General features: G+C 37.7%; 1 pseudogene; it reads left to right on the forward strand.

The window, feature by feature from the left end:
- The first annotated feature begins 5490 nt into the window (after positions 1 to 5490).
- On the forward strand, positions 5491 to 16609 carry LOC132023019 (lathosterol oxidase-like; annotated as a pseudogene).
- The last annotated feature ends 5276 nt before the right edge of the window (positions 16610 to 21885 follow it).

Raw genomic sequence — 21885 nt, forward strand, 5'->3', positions numbered from 1 at the left:
GTGGACATCTTTGAGGGGCCATTATTCTGCTGACCACAGGGACCTATCGCTACCCCAGAAACTCCAAATCAGCTCTGGCCTGGCTACACCAGGAAACTTCTCTGCTCTCTCCTGGCTGAAACCTCCTCCAATTAGGTCTGAAACACACCCCCCCACCTCAACCCCCTGCCGACAGCCCTGGGCACCATTTAGAGTACATCTTATTTTACATCTTACTCTTTTGACACAGTCAGAACTTCTTTATATTAAATCTCCCTTGTTTAGCCCATTGTGTAGTTTCTACCTTCTGACTGGATCTGAACTACTATAGTTTATCTGAATATATTTCCCAAAGTAACCTACAAATGTTGAACTATAATAGGAGGGACGGAAGGAGAATCAAGAGTATTATTTCAGTTTGGTTTGCTTTGGCTTGGGGAAAACAGTTCAGCATTGTAGTAAGTTGAAGAAAATAATTAATACAGACATAGGATGAAGGCACCAGAAAGAGAGATAGTCTTGAAGATGAGAGAGATTAGAATCTATTCCAGAAACTGAAAACACTGGTTATCAATCACGGGAGACTTTTTTTTAAAATTCTAATTTCCAGGCCCTATCCTCATTCTTATCTAATTGGTCTTGATTTAATTGCAGATTCTGATTTAATTGCTCTTGGGTAAAGCCTGAGCGTTGGTTTCTCTGATGACTCGCAGTAGGGAGGCACCAAGGGGGCAGCTATAGGCAACTGTGTAGACATGAAGGCTGAATGTTAATGAGTTCCCCTAGATATCTCAATTGTCTCTGAGAAATTAAAGGCAATCCCATATATTGACAGTAAGGCAGAAATTGTGAAAGGGGTTTTGGACCCTTGCTGACGCCCACTACGCTACCCACCACGTGTAAAACTCAGTGTTTAATGGTATGGGCTCAAGGCATGAAACAGGTCCTCACCTCTCCAGCAACTTGCTCTTTCAAATGAGAGCCTGTACAAAATAAATATATGAATAATAATACCAAACAGAATGCATTCAGTTCATAAGAAGTCACGAAGGCGTGAAATCAGTGATTTTAGAAGGTAGACATAACTTTGGCTGCACGACAGGCAAAGCTTTCAAGGTATGGAGCTTAAGATACGGGCCTTGCAAGGAATATAGAAAGGATGGAGGCAAATATTCTTGATACTGAGACGGACATGCACCCCACTTCAGAGTTGCTGAGCAGGTAAGTGTAGCTAGAGTAGAAGGCTTTAAGAAGATCATGAGAGAGTCTGAATATACTGGTTAGGTCAGATTTAGTTTGTACATAAGAGCTAGGCTAGATACAGTATCTTAAGGGAGACTGTAGATAGCACACTAAGGAATTCTGGCTTTATTTTGTGGGTGATGAAAAGCCACCTAAAGTGTGTCTTCTGCATTCTGCTCTCTGTCTTGTGCAACACTCTAGCAAGTATTGACGACGTGTTGAAAATCACTCAGGCAGCCTCACGGTGGGGTCCCAGTGACCCAAAGCATGGTTTTGAGTACATAATTAAGCAAAACATGTTGCTGAATACAAAATGTATACTTCAGAAAACCATAGGTCAAAACACAATGTAAATGCTTAAGTATAGTTAAAGGTTATAGTAACGTGGAGAATTTTGAAATATCACATAATTTTTTCCCTTCTTATGTAGTGTTTGTTTTCTTCCTTCAATTATTCTATATACAATAGATCCAGGAAGTTTGCTACCCTTCTAGAAGGAAAGCAGACCTAGCCAAAGCAGTGAAGTCTGTCTATCCTTCACCAGGCTTTTAGAAATCCATCATGATTTTTTATACCTGATCGTTTAAGACAGAATTGATACCATATTAAGAACAAAGTTTAGGGGTACCTGGGTGCTCAGTGGGTTAAGCCTCTACCTTCAGCTCAGGTCATGGTCTCAGGGTCCTGGGATCTAGCCCCAGATCAGGTTCTCTGCTCAGCAGGGAGCCTGCTTCCCCCTCTCTTTCTGCCTGCCTCTCTACCTATTTGTGATCTCTTTCTATCAAATAAATAAATAAAATCTTAAAAAAAAAAAAAAAAAAAGAACAAAGTTTAGAGGACTGCCCAAAGAATCCATGCTGAAATGGGAGTTGGGGTGGGGGGACAAGATCTTATTTCTATTATTTAAGAAGTTCTAACTCACAGGAAAAGAAACACCTCTCTGAGACTGTGAATGGGGAGAAGTCAACACGGAGTGGAGAAGAGGGACAAGAAGGTTTGAGACGGCAGAGTCATGCAGAGTCATGATTAACACAAAGGACAGAAATCCCAGTTGGGATGGAATAAAAAACATCTAGGTAAGTTTGGATGACTCTCCCCATACCTGGCCCAGGAAGAGGGTAAGTTCTACATTTGAGGCATCATATGCAACATGTTACTGGAATGAGAGAGGACAAAAGGGTGGCTTAGGTTTGGGTAGGTGAGCCTGGAAGCAGCCTTACCTCTCCAGTTTTGTGTAAGAGCAGTGAGTGACCTAAATATCAGGGCAAGCTTGCCCCTGAGGGACACATATATTTCCAAGGGCTATAGAATTGGAAGGTTTAATATAAGTAAGATTTCCAGATGTTTGACTTCCAGATGTACTCCTTCCAAAATTTTACTGGCATGAGAACTCACCAAGAACTCATCCCTTCTCTTTTTACAATAGTTCTTCCATTTTACAAAATGAGAACATATTTTCTGGCACACCACCCTAGTTGTAAGAACCTATGTGACACAAAACAAAAAAGACACTCTGAAAGACTGGTAATTCCTGTTGAGAAAATAAATGCCTCTAATAACTGAGTTAAAAAGATTCTTTTTTTAAAAAAAATCAGATGGTTACCCAGTCTTTACATTCAAAACTTCAGGTAGAACCTACAGAGCTGTCAACCATTAAATCACTAAAAATACTCATGAGCTCCCTTTGTAAAATCTGGCATGTATCCAGGAAAGACACAAAACAATTGAAAAGCATTGTGTCATAAATGCACTGCCAATTTCCATAAACTTATGTGTCTGAGCAAGATTTCTGAACACTTATATTTGTAAATATTTTTGAAATGAATAGAATGGACTTTGAGTCTTATTTTACTCCATATATTCTTGAAATAATTGGAAGAATCCTTATTTCTCTCAATACAGAATGGATTTTAAATAATAGAATTTTACCTTTTATGTAATAAATATGCATTAAATTCTGTAATATATTTAGGCTCATTAGATTAACTAGATACCAATAATAATAGAACTGATAAACATGAAGAAACATATTTTTTTTAATTTAGAGTTTATAGTCACAGACATGCACACAAACCACCCCCCCAACAATTTTAATCTTATTTTATAGAAAAGTATGGTATACTGAATCAGATTTTACAACACTAATGCTGCATAAAAGGCATCACAAAACCTCAGTATCAAATAGCAATAAGCATGCATTTGTCCATTCTTGGGGAGCAGCTGGAAGTTGGCTTGGTGATTTTGTTTATTTTGGCTGGTTCTGTCCACACATCTGTATCATCTGTGACATCTATTGACTGATCTAGGTGACACTCAGCTCTGCTTCAGGTGTCTTTCACTCTCCAGGAGACTAACCCTGGCATAAACCTAAGAAAGAAGGCAAGCCCCATCTCTCAAGAGCTTCACAAGCCTCTAAATCACATTTGCCAGCATCACACTGACCAAAGCAAGACATACAACCAATCCCAAGGTCAAAATAGGAAGGTAGTACAAGGTAACATGGCAAAGGATGGGGGAAGCATTAGGACCATTTCTTCAATCTACTAGAGAGTGATAATTAAAAGACTTTCAAGTATTAAAATATTTAAGAAGAAATTCTGAAGGGGAAGTGAAAAGCAAACATGAGCCGTAGAGGTGAAGGACCAAGGTAGAAATTTGTGGCTTTCAAAGAAGAGTCTGCTCAGTGTTTTTAATATGGATGATGGTGAGTATTCAATCATTATGAATTCAATTACATTGGATATATTTTTAAAAGTGATGCTGTGGTTCTATTTTAAAATGTCAATATTTATAACATACTAAACTTACATTCTTTGCAACTATTTCAATTTATGATGGAACTAAACTAAAAATGTGTGAGCAGTAAATAGATTTTCAACAATATTTTAGGGGTGTGCAAGCAAAATAAATTAAATTCCACTGATACTAAGTTTCCAGAACCCAAGGAGAGTGTGGAATTTCTCAAAGATCGTGAAGTGGAAGAGGCCTGAGTCATATCAAAGCTCATGTTCAGGAATCTCATAAAAGGAGGGAACAATACTAGCATAACACATAGGAGACTTGTGGCAGAGTGTAGCCTAATCTATTTTGGTAAAGACTCGGGCATCCTATGGGGACCCTATATTATGTCAAACTATTCTAGGCCTTATGACAAAGCTAGAAATCCAACGCCAGAAATTCTTGAATTAGATGTCAGGTATGGGTATACAAGTCATAGGGTAATAATAGGATTAAGATAGGAAGGGAGGCCATGGCCTCATAGACTGATAGTCAGGAAAGATAAACAGAAAGAAGTCTCATCACGGAACCATATTCTCTTTAAGATTAAGATTCATAACTAGTATCAGTTGCCAAATCACATACCAAAGTTCAGGCCAGTTCACTCCAATAAAAACAGGTCAGGAAAGGCATTGAGCAAGCAAGCCAGATCCCATCAGTGGCTACAATAAGGATTGAGGCTGATGGCTAGAAACCAGAAGGCCTGGCACTTGACCAGAGGACAGAGTAAAGACCAGGTACACAGCCATCCCTCCCCATACGAGGGGTTATATTAGATTCCCTGCCCCCACACAACGTCTTGGGAAGGAGAATGGGTGAAGGAGATTCCTTAACAAGTGTGTTACCTTCAGATACATGTCCCACAAAAGACTATTAAAAGGGAAATGACTGAGATGTTTTAATTAAAAAAGATTAAATGGTTTCTGACAACCATATGAATGTGTGCTTGAGAGCAAGATGTTGTCGGTTACAGGAAAACTCATGCTCTGTATCTAAATTGTAGTGTCCTACATTGACTTGGCCACAAACACCACTAACATCTATGAATACAGAAACCTATGTGCATTATAAAATGCCAAGCAAAATTTAAATAATCTCTTAAGTAACCATTCAGATATTTTAAGGTTAATTATATAGCCCTTTCTTCTGTATCTTTAAAAATATCTGAATCATTGATACAAACAAAAGAATATGTGTATTAACTCAAGAAAACAGTATCAATATAAGGTAACTTAGAAAAAATATGTAGTTTTGGGGGTAAAACTCATCCAAGGACAATAGAAATTTCTTACCAAGTTATTATAATTTATAATATCTGGATTGTAAAATTCTTTCATTCTACTCACTTTATGAACATGTAGTGTCTAGTTTTGATGGAAAAACTAAATTACACCAGTATAGAGATTTAATCCTGCCTGAAGCAAGCAAATTAACTAAGTGATTTCTCAATTTTCCTTCCAAGTCCTAGGATTTAATGAGGTTGTGTAAGAGATGACTGAATCCAAAAAGTGTGGCTATACTGTCAGCGTTGATGGTTTTCCCTCAGAGATGCGAGTGAGTCAGGGAGATGTGACCTTTTGCTGAAGGACTGAGACTCATTACATGTATGCATGTAAGATTTTTACCAAAACCCATTAAAGCAATTGCTTAGACCTCTTTGTTGTGAGGTCAGAAAAACAGGCCAGGGAATGGTCTGGAGTGTTCTCTAGGACTGGCTTCCAGAAGAGACCCAGGAATGGAGATGCCGGGGAAACGCCCAACAGGTGTGTGTCAGTCAGTCTAGTCAAGAGACAGAAATCAGAACAGCTTTTTAACCAAGAGCCTTTAATATGGAAACTAAGTCCTCATAAAGTATTGGTAACTATGTTAACCGAAAGGCAAAACAAAACCCAAAACACTGAGACAAGGAAGGAAGCAAGATCTGCGGGAAGCAGTGACCACACCCGCGTGGGAAGGTCCTTGCAGATGGACTTCTGGGAGCTGAAAATCAGACCTTTCTGGAAGGGACGCCAGTTGGCTGGTGCTGTTTTTGCGAGTGGAACATAAATTCCAAAACGGAGTTAATGCTGCTTCCCCAAGGAACTGCGGCTGTCGGGGTGAAGAAGTAACACTAAGGGAACCAGGGGGTTGTTGTTTAAGGATACAGATGAGCAACTAGTTGATGAAGAAGGCCTAGAGACTGAAAGCGCAGCCTAGTGATTACAGACCATACTGTACTGTCAACCCCAAAGTTGCTAGGAGACTAGGTCTTCATCGTACCCCCACAAAAAAGAAACAATGCTTACGTGAAGTGACGGGGTTTTAGCTCACACAACCGCGGTAATCATACCACAACACATACACGTACCAATCAACACGTTCCAGACCTTCATGTTGAATGTCAGTTACATCTCAATAAAAATACATTAAAAAGAAGCGTGAAATGGAGAGGAGCAAGTCTCTCCTTTCTCCTCCAGCTTTTCACTCTGCGTCTGGCACCCCCATCGGCAGTCCTGCAAGGAGCTAAGCGCAGGCAGAAATGTGTCCCGCACAGTCCTGGCTTAGACACGAAGAAGCAAAGCATGGAAGGGTGAGTTTGAAGCTGAAAACCAATAGCTTCACAACTGGGACAGAGTGAAAAAAATAAGGACCGCAGTTTGTCAAATCTACAGAAAGCAAAAACCATGAAAACGTGCATCTAAAAGACAAATAGAAAAAATATCAGAAAATGACTGAATTGGTAAATCTCAAACATTTATATGAAATTATCTTTGTAAAGAATATAGAATCCTGGCTTATAAAAAATGACAAGCTGCTGCTGAGCAAACATAGTATATTTACATTTAATCATAAAAGGATGGCTAATGTTGAGGGGTGAAAATTCAGACCGTTGGTTCAAAATGTATTTGGGGCTGAGACTCCCTCTTTTCAAGGCAGGAGAAGTGACGCTGACACCCCATGGCCTTGGTTCTCTGACACTGTCCAGCTCAGGAGACATTTTTTGGGGCACAAAACAGCAGTACACAGAATCATTCTGATCATTCAGAGGACCTAATGAGCAAAGCACTGTCCCTAAGCCTTTCAGAAGCCGAAAAACCAGCCCCAAAGCTTAAGCCAAGGGTTATGTCTGACTCCCTCAGAGCTGTGCTGTGAACACGTCGATGATGGCTCTCTTTAGAAATAACCTGGTACCATCTGGAAAACACAAGAGGGCGTGGACACTGGGTTTTGTATTGTGGGATGTTTTCTTTTCCCTTTTCTCTGTTGTTCACAGCACAAATCACAGGCCAAACAGAGTTATAATCCAATGAAGATCCAAACAATGAATAAGAATAAGAGATGACAACATTCTTTTCAGACTTAGGAAGACACTGCAAGTTAAGAGTTAAGTATCTTTCCAAAAATCACGGATCGGAAAGTCTGACAGAATTATAGGGATGTGACCCACTGACTCTTAATTCCTAATTTTCACTGCATAATGTCACCTCCCCGATATCAAGATAAACAATTGTAGGGATACCATAACACGTGCTGGATATGAATTAGAATTATTCCATAAGATAAGGCAAAGTCTAAGCTGGTTGCTGTCATGACAAGAGCCATTTTCATTTGCAGTTGACCCCATACTGACTGGCCAAAGAAGACCTGTTAAGTAGTAGAGCCCATCAGCTAGTACGGCCCCCAGAACCACACGCTTCACTCTGGCTAAATTAATAAACATTGACTTATAGAAGGTATATGATCAAATGCCATCTTCTGACTACACAGGGAGTAGGAGAACTTTTAATTCATTTAACAAAACTTATCACTAGGTTCTAGAGCACCAGCTACACTGGAAGTGGTGAATTAATAAGATGAAAAGGACATAGTCCCTATCACCAAAGAATTCACATTCTCATTGAATTCACAGCAGATAAAAAAGATCTGTAAAGGATCAGCTGTTACATCAAGATGGACACAAAATGCCATGAAATGTAGACGGAGAACACGAGAAATATCTGGCTCATCCTTACACAGGCATACACGTCTCACTTTCTCCAGTTGTAATACGCAGCCATATCAATGTTTACTCCTATAATTAGATACCACAGAACAACTCTCCAAATTATTAGGAACATTTTTCTTTAGCTTGAAAACAGCTAAGAGAACTTACAAGCAACAGACTTCCAAAATTAACTCGGGTTCACGCGCAAATCTAAATTAGTTTGGGTGAACCACTTCCAACTGCACTGCCCTCCATTCGTAAGGCCTTTCCCCAGTGCTTAGTGGCAGAAAATATACTGCAGACAAGTCAGCATTTTGTGTATATAAGAGAGAGAAGAATCAATGAAGGCTTCTAAGGCTCTGAAAAAAAATGAAGCAACATGACAGGTTACATGAGAAAAGAGGCCCAGCCAAAAAATAAATAAATAAATAAAAATAATGGAGAAAATGAGAACAAGTGACCTGTCTGAAAACCCCTTTTATCTTATGTAGTCTTGTTTTTCCTCCGCATGCCAGAGACCTAGGAAGCATCCGCAAAACGGATGGTGAGAAAAAAATTTTAAATCTATATAATAATCATAGAAATTAAAAATCATTTTTAGCCAAATCTCGAAGCCCCATGGAATATAGTGAGTATATAATAAAAATTATGACAGTGTTCATTGCTTCTAGGTCTCTCTTCTCTCTCTCTTCCTCTCTCTCATAGTTCACTTAAAGTGAAGCATTTTTCACTCAAAGTACACAGCAGCCTGAAGGCAGAAAATTCTTCAGTTTGAAATGCCAGAATAACATAAGGACTAAGCCTTGGCCCATTTTATGCCAGCGTATCAGACCTCAGCCTCTGTTTTCCAAAAATCAGGAACAGGAGGACTATTTCTAGCAGATTCCATCTGAGCCAGAAGGACACTAACAGATTCTAAACAAAAGAGACAATCCAGCAAAAATTTAAGATCCGCTGATGATGAGTCAATCCACACAAATCCTCCATCACATAAAATCTCCTTCTCTGCCCCCAGCAAGAGCCTTGAAACTGCTGCTACTTTAGGGATATTCACAAACACATCAGTTTGAAGCCTTGACAATTGCCTTCTTGATGTCTGCTTTCAATAAGCTCTTAAATAATTTGTTTATCACTTGGGCCATTTGGTGATAAATGGAGTTTATTCAGTGTGTCCTCTAATTAATTAGCTGGCTTTCTGTGCTATTAATGGAGGCACACGTATATCCATTAGCCCTTTAGGAGTTCTCTTGTACACAGCCGTTGAAAAAGGAACATTTCACAGCCTATAAGGTGCTGACTCTTGGTAATTCTGTTTGGGCTGCAACAGGAAGTGGCAGATTTTCCCAGGTGATCAGGTTTTCCTTTGGCCCAAAAGGGAAAATAAACATCGGCAGGATTGTGCTTCTTTTGAAGTGGCCACAGTTTCACTGCAGTTTCCATCCAACGCAACATGCATTTTGTCAGGCTGAGGTTCAGCCGTTAGGTTGCTAATTAAGTTAACAAGTGCTGTGTGCTGCTTAATTTGGCAACAAGCTAGCCTACAGACTGCTCAATAAGAAAAGCAGCATTTCTGTAATGAGTCTGTTTTTTAGTCTGGAATTAAGCTAAAAACTATAATGATCCCTATGAAGGGATATCTGATGCATGTGTTCAAAATGCAGAATAGGAGAATATGCTGTTTTCCATATTAGACACTCACACCTTTTAGTTACACATTGACCGCACAATGCAGCTGAAAGAGGAGTAATTGCACGTGTACATTTTTAATTCATCATAATTCATACAAAATGTGTTTCTCTGCCCAACTTCCTTCTTACAGCTGTCATTTTGCCCAACTGCAAACTGACTTTTAGTAATAAATTCCATTGCAGTGCACTAATTGTGGGTGTGAATTATTCTCTTATTATCCTCAGTTGAAGTGCCGCTCCTTCAATTGCAGGGGTTAAAAAAGAAATCCATTGGTTCGTTTATTCCATAGGAGTTTACTGAGCATCTACTGTGTGCCAGATGCTGTACTAAGCTCCAAGGACTCAGAGGAAAAAATATGCCTAGAGTGGGATCTTCACAGAGCTTCAAAAAGAATAACCATGTATTTATTCCATCTAAGAAAATATAGTTCAGGAAGGAATATTCCTGGACTAAGATCTTGGAGACCAGCACTCAGATGCATGCTCTATAAATATACCTAAATTCAGTCACCAACCAAGGAAAGAAAACAAAATGAGCAAGTTGTCTAATCTCTCTGGGCCTCATTAGTTCATTTATAAAATGGAAGGGCATGGCTTACTTGTTAAGTCCCTTTCAGCAGATTTTTTGAATAATCGAAATTCTCTCATGACCTATACTCAACCAAATGCTATTTCATCAACCTAGAGTTCCTTTCTTCTTTCCTCTTCTATTTTTGCATACTAAAAGACGACTCAATGAGATCTGTAGTCTACTTAATTGTAGTGTATCAGTGTCAATTTCCCAGTTTTGATGAATGTGCTTGTTCTATAACATGGCACCATTAAGAGAAGCTGAGTGGGGAGGACCTTGGATCTCTCCATGCTATTTTTGCAACTTCTTAGAGAAGTCTGTAATTATTTAAAATAAAAGTTTTCAAAAAACACTCCCGAATTCACAGCCTATCTCAAAAACAAAATTAAAACTGAAATCAATCTCTTCTTCCTTTATCTCTATTATAACATTTCGACTGCCTTATAGTTAGCTACGAGTCCACCTGCCTCCCTTGATTTTTAATTCCGGAAGATAGAACTGCAGCATATTTATCTTTGCATCCTACACAGACCTTACAATAAATAGTTGCTTTGCTAACCCAGGTTCATTTAATTAAATTCAACAAACTATGTTCAAAACACCAGTTAAAACATTTCCTTACATCTCTTATCTCATCAGGGAAGCTCTGTCTTACACTCTGCCTCCTCTTAGGGGCATTCAGCAGGATCTGTATGCAGAACACGCGCAGGCATACCATTCACAGACTCATTTCTTCAAGGTGCCTAGGAGTAAAATGTGACTGGGAGTAACACCGACTTGGATCCCAAGGTCCAAGAGAGTTAATTAACCAGTGATGGCAGAATATAGTACATAAATAATGGAGAATCATAGAAATAAAGATGATGTTATATAAACTTTCAGAGCCTGCAATATACTGTTCCGGGTTTGGTTTTCAAATGGAAGACAATTAAAATAAAGTACACCTCTATTTGGTTCGGAAGATGCTTTGACTAAAGGTTTTCGAGATCTTGAGACTCTAGCATTGAAACCTACATACATAATGGGGATACCTGGGGATTAACACAAGACGGGACTTCGAAAGGTCATTTCTACCCACTTATGACTTATATTCGTAAACGTTAGCAGCTGGGATCAGCCATCTGTAGCTGCTAAGATAAAGACAGATATGCCTACATTTTCCAACTTGTTAAATAGAGATCATTGCAAATTATTAAAATGTGACTTCAGTAAAATTAAAATTGAATTAAATTAAATTAAAAACTTAAGTCAGTGACAACCACTCTTTGAGAACATAGGTAAGCTATTGAAAGAAAAAATAATAATTGTATCAGGATAGAACGCTGCAAAAGCTAATAAAATTTTTAAATTACTTTTAATGTAGTTATTTGTGCTTGATTTTGCCTCTGGGAATAACTGACGGTTGTCCTGAAATATTCAATCATGTGTAAACAGACAAAATGTAATTTATAATGATCAATCATTTTCCCTAAAACATGTTGGGTATAAATATAAATTCCACTTTAGCAAAAATTTACAATAAAAATATAAAGAATATTTTTACATGGTATCTACTTTACCTGAGTACCAGTTAAATTATAAAATTTGTTTTATAATTTTAAAAACTTATATGATATATATAATTTTATAATGTAACATAAATTATATTTGAAAACATATAATTTATATATATAATTTTTATAATTAAAAATATTTTATATTAGCAGCCTTTCCTTTATTTGCCTTTGATCAAAACACAGACTACTGAAACTTAGACATATATATCAAAGTTGCTCATCTGATAAGTCGGAACAATGTGGCAAATGTGGCCAAAACAATGAATATAATTAAGACCACCGATATCTTTACTAACTGAGCTATTTTGGTGACCTCAATAAAATGAGGTGCCATGCTGGATATATTGGATTATATACTATATCCAATTATATCACATATATAACATAATATATATTATATATTGGATTTATGTGGATTAGGTTTTGTGAATTAAAATTGATATGAGTCAAATCAGAAAGCTAAAGAACTAAAATAGGATGGCCATTTTTATGTCCATATTAATAGGCAACAGGAGACAATGCATGATCTCCACCACCACAAGTACCTGTTTATATAAGATTCATTAGTTGTCTGGAAAGCAGTCTTAAAAGGCACAAGCTATGTGACTGCTGTGGTAAGCAGTCTAATAGTGCTCTCAAGATGTCATACCCTAATCCCCAGAACCTGGGAATATATTATGTTATATGGCAAGGAAGAATTAGACTTGCAGATAGAAGTGAGGTTGTTAATGAATGAGCTTATGGGAAAATAGAGAAATTATCCAAGATTATCTGGGTGGGCCAAACAAAATCAAGAGGGTCATTAAAGGTAGAAGAAGTAAGCAAAAAAGTTAGCATCAGAGTGAAGTAATGGCAGAAAAACTCAAGTGGTGAAGGCTGCTTTAAAGATGGAAGAGGCCACAAGCCAAGGAATGCAGAAGCTGGAAAATGCTGGAATGCTCTGCAAGCTGAGACAGGTAAGAAAATAAATGTCCTTAGAACCTCTAGGAGGCACACAGCTATGCTGATACCTTGATTTTAACCCAGTGAGAGCTATTTTAGATTGCTGACCTCCAAAATGATAAGATAATAAATATGGGTTGTTTTAAGTCATTAAGTCTTTGGCAATTTGTTACAGCAGCAATAAACACTAATACAACTACACATCCAATTTCTGGTTCTGCATGTAAGGAGACTCAAAGCTGCCACAACATCCTAACCAGCAGCAAAAAGCTGTGCAAACTGAAATATCAACAATGTTTCCAGCATATGTGAGAGAGGTGAGGGCACACAGAAAACCACTAACCCAGTCACTGGAGAGGCCTATAGCAAATATAGAGAATACTCATTGACTGAAATAGAGACTACAGACTATTGCCTGCCTCAGGAACAAGTAATGGCGAAGGAAAACCTGAACCGTAACTGACACATTGCTGGAGGCTCGGCGTGGACAAGTCTGAGAGTTAGAAACCCTAGGGAGACCTAGACATCAGAAGGCCCCACAACTATGTGAGATTTACTGCTAGGAGCTAAACAGGTTCCTATAGCAGGTGTCTAATAAAAATGCCCTAGTGCTTTCAACAGGGGTGTTGGGGAAGAGGAACCATTTTGAAATATGCCAGAGCACTCTGTTCTTCTTAACAAGACCTGTTCTCAGTGGATACTAGTTAAGCAGAGCCTAATCTGCTGGGATAACATCAGAGCATACCAAAAGGCCAAAAAGACAATTTTAAAAGATGGAACAAGCATCAAAAACAGATATGGTAGGAATGGTAGAATTATCAAACCAGGACTTTAAAATGTTATGACTAATATGCTAAGGGCTCTAATGGATAAAGTAGACAGCAATGTAAGAACAGATGGGTAATGTAAGTAGAAAGATGGAAATCCTAAAAAGGAACCAAAAAAGAAATGCTTGAGACCAAAAACATCATAACATAAAGAATGCTTTTGATGGGATTACTACTAGTAGAATGGACACAGTGTGTACTTAAGGATACTGCAACAAAAACCTCCAAGCCAAAAAGCAAAGAGAACAAAGACTGAAAGAAAAAAATGATACCACCACCATAACAGAGTATCTAAGGACGACAGCTACAAAAGATATAACATATGCATAGTGGGAATATTGGAAGTAGAATAAAGAGAGAAAAGAAAAGAAGAAATATGGTCTAAACAATAATGACTGAGAATTACCTCAAATTAATGTCACACATGAAAACACAGATTCAGGAAGCTCAGAGGACACCTAGTAGGATTGCTGCCGTAAAAACTACACCTAGGCATATCACTTTGAAATTAAGAAGGAGCACCTGGGTGGCTCAGTAGGTTAAGCCTCTGCCTTCAGCTCAGATCAGGATCTCAGGGTCCTGGCATCGAGTCCCACATAGGGCTCTCTGCTCAGTGGGGAGCCTGCTTCCTCCTCTCTCTCTCTCTGCCTGCCTCTCTGCCTACTTGTGATCTCTCTCTCTCTCTCTCTGTCAAATAAATAAATAAATAAATTCTTAAAAAAAAAGAAATAAATTAAGAAAATCTTGAAAGACATCAGGAAGGGGGGGGGGGGGTAGAAGGACACCTTACCTCCAGAGTAACAAAAATAAGAATTACGTGCAACTTCTCCTAAGAAACCTTGAAAGTAGGGTAGGGGGTGCCTAGTTGGCTCAGTCAGTTCAGAGTCTGACTCATGATTTCAGCTCAGGTCATGATCTCTGGGTCTAGAATTGAGCCCTGTGTCGGGTTCTGTGCTGGTCATGGAACCTGCTTAAGGTTCCTATCCTATCTCTCCTTCTCCTTCTGCCTGTTCCCCCTAAAAAAAAGAGGTGGCAAGTAAAATATATACAGTGCAGGCATGCTTCAATTTATTGTGCTTCATAGATGCTGTGTTTTTTACAAATTGAAGGTTTGTGGGCACCCTGCATACAGCAAATCTATTGGTGCTATTTTTCCAACAGCATTTGTTCATTTCATGTCTCTGTATCACATTTTGGTAGTTCTTGTGGTATTTCAAACATTTTCATTATTATTTTATTTGTTATGGTGATCTGTGATCTGTAATCTTTGATGTTACTCCTGTAATTGTTTTGGGGTGCCACCCACTGCAGCCCTACAAGACAGCAAACTTAATTGATAAATGTTATGTGTGTTTTGACTGCTCTACTAGCTGGCCATTCCCCCATCTCTCTCCCTCTCCGTTGTCTCCCTATTTGCCGAGACACGGGACTATTAAAATTACGTCAATTAATAACTCTGCAATGGCCTCTAAGTGTTCAAGTGAAAGGAAGAACCACACATTTCTCACTTTAAAAGCTAGAGATAATTAAGCTTAGTGAGGAAGGCATGTCAAAAGCTGACATAGGCTGAAAGCAAGGCCTCTTACACCAAACTATGAGCCAAAAAAGGGATAAGTTTGAAGGAAATTAAAGTGCTACTCCAGTGAACATGTGAATGATAAGAAAGCAGCCTTATTGCTGATATGGAGAAAGTTTTAATGGTCTGTATAGAAGATCAAACCAGCCACAACATCCCCTTAAGCCAACACCTAATCCAGAGCAAAGCCTTAACTCTCTCTTCTGTTCTCTGAAGGCTGACCAGTGAGAAAGCTGCAGAAGAAAAGTCTGAAGTTAGCAGAGGTTGGTTCGTAAGGTTTAAGGAAAAAGGGCATCCTATGACACAACACAAGCTTAATCAGTGGACCCTCTCTAGGAGCTAAGAGGGATCTTGTGCTCAGTTTTGCAGATTTTTTTTTTTTTTAACACCATACATTTATCTGGTTTCATGGTCTGAGGGTGACCTCTTCCGATAAACTATTAGTCTCCAAATTGTAACAAATCCTGGTGTTTATATACTTTATTTCACTTTGCAACACTGAGCTATTATTTTATCTTTTACCATTCATTAGTGACACATCCATAACTTTTAAAGAATTAAGTCTATAGAGAGATTACATTTGCTGTCCAATTATTGCCATAGATTAATATTCCTACTGTTTCATTACTTCTGCTAGAGTTGAGAGATTACAGCAAACTATATGATGACCTAGGAGAGTTTCCAAGTGGCTGGTTTCAGCTCATTATTAGTATACTTTCTTTCCTCTTTTTCACTGATATCCTGATCTACTGGATTCACAGAGGCCTTCATCATAGACTTGTGTAGAAACACATATATAAACCTCATCATCTCTGGAAGTTCCAAACTCCATTTGCAAATCATGCTTTTCGTTCTTTGGAGGGCTTCCTTCAGAATCTACCCTGCCATATATACCCTTTTATCTTTCCGTTACACAAGGTAGTATATTTAAGTTTGTACATCTTGATCAATATCTGGACAATTACCATTCAGATGGCAATTTCCATGTTCCCCAAATCTGAAGGCCATTTATTAACGGCTCAGCCCATCATATAGACCACCAAATAATTCTTTGACTACAACTATGAATAGTATTTCACCTTGAGGGAGAGAATTAGAGGCTTGTTTAAAAATCCTTCCTCCTTTGGGATACCTGGATGGCTCAGTCACTTGAACATCTGATTCTTGGTTTTCAGTTCAGGTCCTGATCTCAGGATCCTGAGACTGAGCCCCATTCTGGGCTCCGTGCTCAGCAGTGAGTTGGCTTCTCTCCCTCTGTGTCTGCCCCCACCCCCTGCTTGTGCCCTCTCTCTCTCTTTCTGAAATAAATAAGTAAGTCTTAAAAAAAAAAAAAAAAATCCTTCCTCCTTTCAAGGGAAGGGACCACTTAGTTATATGAAGATGACAAAAGAAAAGTGCAAAAGTGATTCAGAAAATGGTTGTAAAAATGAAAAATTATTCAATGGAGAGTTTACAAAAACTGAGTAGATTGCTGCCCTTTTATTAAATATTTTGACATATTTTTAATAAGGAAAAGTAATCTACATACATACAACCAAGCGACATAGCCAGTAACTAGTATTTGAAAGTCTGCATTGTGGGTACTATTGAGGAATGATTGTGATGGTAGATGAAGGAAAGATGCTATGAAGATCAAAATTTCAACCTCGTGCTTACAATACTAGGTACTGGTGTAAAGGACAAGTCATGTATTTCTAGCCACATATCTGTAATTTGTATGGCCTCAACAACAGTTTTTATAAAGATAGAGAATTAATTACTGAGGAGACTAGAGTATGATCTTTTGCTTTAAGCCATCCCTGAGATTTAAGGAAAGGAACCATCTCCATAACAGAGAAGTGTAAAGTAAAGCAAGTGCTAATGTAGAAGTTTCAGCAAGTTCTCCAGATCTACTGAGATAATTAATGAGGATGGCTACCCTAAACAACAGATTTTCAATGTAGATAAAATAGCCTTCCATTGGAAGAAGATGTCATTTGGGAGTTTCATAGTGAGAGAGGAGAAGTCAGTGCTGGATTCAAAGCTTCAAAGGACAGGCTGACTCTCTTGTTGGGGGTTGATGCAGTTGGTAACTTCCAGCTGAATGCCCATTCACCATTCCAAAAATCCTAGGGTCCTTAAGAATTACGCTAGACCTATTCTGCCTGCACTTTGCAAATGGAACAACAAAGCCTGGATCTATTTACAACGTGGTTTGTATTTTAAGCCCATTGTCGAGAACTACCACTCACGGAAAAAAAAAATTCCTCTCAAAATATTACTGCTCACTGATGATGCACCTGGTTACCCAAGAGTTCTGACAGAGATGTATGAAATTAACCCTGGTTTTGTGCCTGCCAACACAACATCCATTCTGTAGTGAATAGATCAAGAAATAATTTTGACTTTCAAGTCTTATTACTTAAGAAATAGATTTCATAGGGCTCTAGATGCCATAGAAAGTGATTCTTCTGATGAATCTGGGCAAAGTAAATTGAAAATCTCCTGGAAAATATTCATCATTCTAGATGCCATTAAGAACATCTGTGATTCATAGGAAGAGGTCAAAATTCAACATCAATAGTTGTGCAAAAGAAGTTGATTCCAGCCCTCATGGATGACTTTGGGGGTTTGAGACTTTAGTAAAGAAAGCAACTGCAGATGTGGTGGAAATAGCAAGAGAACTAATAAAATTTAAGGTGCAGCCTAAAGATGTGACTGATTTGCTACAATCTCATGATAAAACTGTGGGGTATGAGAAGCTGCTTTTTATGAATTAGCAAAGAAAGTCTTACAAATGAACAAAGAAAATGGTTTCTTGAAAAGGAATCTACTCCTGGTGAAGAGATGAAGACTGTTGGAATGACAACAAAGCATTTAGAGTATCACCTTAGTTGACAAAGCAGCAGCAGGGTTTGACAGGATTGATTCCAATTTTTAAAGAAGTTCTACTATGGGAAAATGCTATCCAACAGCTGCACATGCTTCAGAAAAATCATGTGTGAGAAGAAGAGTCAATTGATGCAGGAAACTTCATTGTTGCCTTATTCTAAAAAATTGCTATAGCCACCCCAGTCCTCAGCAGACACTACGCTGGCTGGCAGCCATCAACATGCAGGCAAGAACCATGACAAGCAAAAAGATTACAATTCACCAAAAGTTCAGATAATGGTTAGCATTTTTTAACATTATTTTTTAATAAAGTGTGTATTTTTTAGGCATAATGCTATTGCACACTTAATAGACTATAGTGTAGACATAACTTTTATAAGCACTAGTAAACCGAAAGAATCATTTACTTGGTTTATTGTGATATTTGCTTTTTTTTTTTTTTAAAGATTTTTTTTATTTTATTTATTTGTCATAGAGAGAGAAGCGAGAGCAAGCACAGGCAGACAGAGTGGTAGGCAGAGGCAGAGGGAGAAACAGGCTCCCCGCCAAGCAAGGAGCCCGATGTGGGACTTGATCCCAGGACGCTGGGATCATGACCTGAGCCAAAGGCAGCTGCTTAACCAACTGAGCCACCCAGGCGTCCCGGTGATATTTGCTTTAATGTCGTGGTCTGGAATGGAACCTGCAATATCTCCAAGGTATGCCTGTATACCTTGTGACCAAGTGGTACTTATCGCGGGTAGGCAAGGGTAGTTCAACATTCAAAAATCAATTAATGTAAACCAGCACATCAATATATTAAAAAAGAAAATAAATGAACATACCAATATATGTGGAAAAAGCATTTAACAAAATCCAACACCCATTCACGGTAGAAAACTCTCAGTAAATGAGGAATATAGGGAACTTCCTTGACCTAATAAATAACTTCAGCTACTGTCATACTTAATAGTGAGAAATTCAAAGTTTTTCCACCAAGTTTAGGTACAATCCAAAGATATCTCCTCTCAGCACTCCTTTTCAACATCATACTGGAAGTTCTAGCTAAGGCAGTAAGATGCAGATGAAGACAAAGACGAAGAAGAAATAAGGGATAAACAGATTGAGAAGGAATCTCTATTCATCTTTATTCACAGATGATTATGATCATCTATGTAGAAAATCTAAAAGATCTGACAAAAAATTCTTGGAACTAAGAAAGGTTACAGCAATATTGTAAGATACAAGTTTAACATACGTAAGCCAGTGATTTCCTATATACAGAAATATAGGTAGGATTTGAAATAAAAAATATAATACCATTTATATTAGTACCACCTAAAATTAAACACCTAGGTATCAATTTAACAAAAATGTATACAATATCTATATGAGGAAAACCACAAAACTCTGATGAACAAAATCTATGAACTAAATGAATGAAGAGATATTCCATATTGTTGAATAGGAAGACCCAGTGTTCTCAAGATATGATTTCCCTAACTTGATCTGCGTAGGTATGCAATCTTAATCAAAATCCCAGGAAGTTATTTTGGGGATTTTTACAAACTGATTCTGAAGTTTATATGAACAAGGCAAAGGACCAGGATAGCCACCACAATACTGAAAGAGAAAAACACAGTTGGAGAACTGACACCACCTTGACTTTAAGACTTAACATAAAGCTACAATAATCAAGACAGTGTTGTATTGGTGAATGAACAAGTAGGCCAAATGACCTGAATAAAGATCCAAGGAAAAAACCTACATACATATAGTCTACTGATCCTTGACAAAGTTACAAAGTTAATACAATGAAGCGAAGATACTCTCTTCAACAAATGGTGCGGGAACAACTGAACATCCACACACCAAGGAATCAATGTAGACACAGAAATTACATTTTTTCCAAAAAATTAACTCCATAGAACACAGATCTGAATATAAAAAGCAAACTAAAAAATTTTCCTAAAAATATTCTGCATATGTATGTATTAGATTTTATCCTTCTAAAAAGGACATTATGCTGTAGATATCTTTCAGGACTTACTTTTTCTCTTAATATAAGATTGCTTAGGGTCATTCATATTGTTGTATGTCAGCCTCATTCATTACTTTTGACTGCTACAGAATAATCCATTATTTTTTATTTGTATAAAGAGACTATAATATATCTAAAAGAGTCATAAAGAGCTTCTGCTGAAAGTTTAAACATTTTGGTTTTCACATTGAAGTCTTTAGTCCTTCTGAAGGTTCTTGTACATCTCATACGGTAGAGACCCAAACCATCTCTTTCCAGATGTGTAACTTTTTTTCCAGCTCCATTTACTGAACTGTGCCTCATTTTCCCACTGATCTAAAATGTCCCACATATGATGTCCCAAAGTTCCATAGTTGTGTAGGTCTGTTTCAGGATTCCTTGCTCCACTGGCCGGTTGGTTTATCTCTATACTGACTCACTTTTTATTAGCTTCTTAGTAAATCCTGGTATTTGGTAGGGTGAGTTCCTATTCTCTTTTTCAAAAACAGGATACCTGGTTTTTGGCCCTTTGCTTTTTCATTAAAATTTTAGTATCATCTTAAGTGTCTAAACTATTTAGATTTTGATTACAAAAGTACTGGAAATGTAATGTCTATTGTAATGTGAGGATCTGTGGCTTTAACTCTCCAGTTTTCCTGGGCATGATCATGTTCATTCTCTACTCAGGGCTTTTTGTGTTTGAGGTATGTTTCATAATGCCTCTGTAGATTTATTGCATACCTTTTGTTATATTTATTCTAAGAGTATTTGATATTCTCTGATACCATAATAATATCTTCTTTTTAATTGTTTCCAAGGACTTTGTTGCTGGAATATAGAAATTGAACTGACTTTCTAATTTATTTTTATATATAATCCTCTTGGGAAACATTTTTTCTATGATTTCTAATGATGTGTTTATAGAATTTTCTGGGTCTTCACAAAAACTTCACATCATCTACAAAAAGTGATATTTTAATTTCCTCTATTTCGCTCCTTATTTTTCCTCTAATCCCTTTTTCTTGTTTCACTATGCTAAGATTTCCATTAGAAGTGCCTATCACAACAGGCACATTTTGTCTCATTCTTGATTTTAATGATAACACTTTGATATATACATTGAGATTAATGCTTGTTCTTGTTTATTATAGATAATGTTTTTTAAAGACTTTTTATTTACTTGTCAGAGAGAGAGAGAGAGAGCACACAAACAGGCAGAGTGGCAGGCAGAGGCAGAGAGAGATGTAGGGTCCCTGCTGAGCAAGGAGCCCGATGTGGGTTGATGCCAGAACTTGGGATTATGACCTGAGCCAAAGGCAGTGGCTTAACCAACTGAGCCACCAGGTGTCCCTATTATAGATAGTATTCATCCAGCTATTTCTAGTATACTAAAAGTTTTGTGTTGAATCATTTTTTTTTTTTGAATCATTATTTTATCAGATGTCTTTTCCATTTAATGGGATGATTATTTGACTTTTCTCTTTTGTTAATTGATGAATAACATATATGGGTTTCTGATAGAAACTGCTCATATACCCCTGAGATAAATTCATTTCTTTTGGTATATTATCTTTTCTTACATGTATTTACATTCAATCTGCAATGTTGTTTAAGATTTGGGGCACCTATATTTTAAAAAGTAAAATGGGCCCGAGCTTTTCTATTTTTATAAAATCTTTTTTGGTTGTTTTGGGATGAGGGCTGTACTAGCCTTCTTGAATGAGTTAGGAAATGCTTCTTTTTCTGTTAGGGGAATTTGGAGAAAAGAAAACATATCAATGTACAAAGTTTTATCCCTGGAATTGCATAAGAAATGTATTACAGTGATTACCCTGGGGAAGAGGGATAAAGAATTAGAGCACAGTGTGATGACAAGGGAGAAGGAGACCTCT

Source organism: Mustela nigripes, chromosome 8, assembly GCF_022355385.1.
Source record: "Mustela nigripes isolate SB6536 chromosome 8, MUSNIG.SB6536, whole genome shotgun sequence".
Classification (NCBI taxonomy): Eukaryota; Metazoa; Chordata; class Mammalia; order Carnivora; family Mustelidae; genus Mustela; species Mustela nigripes.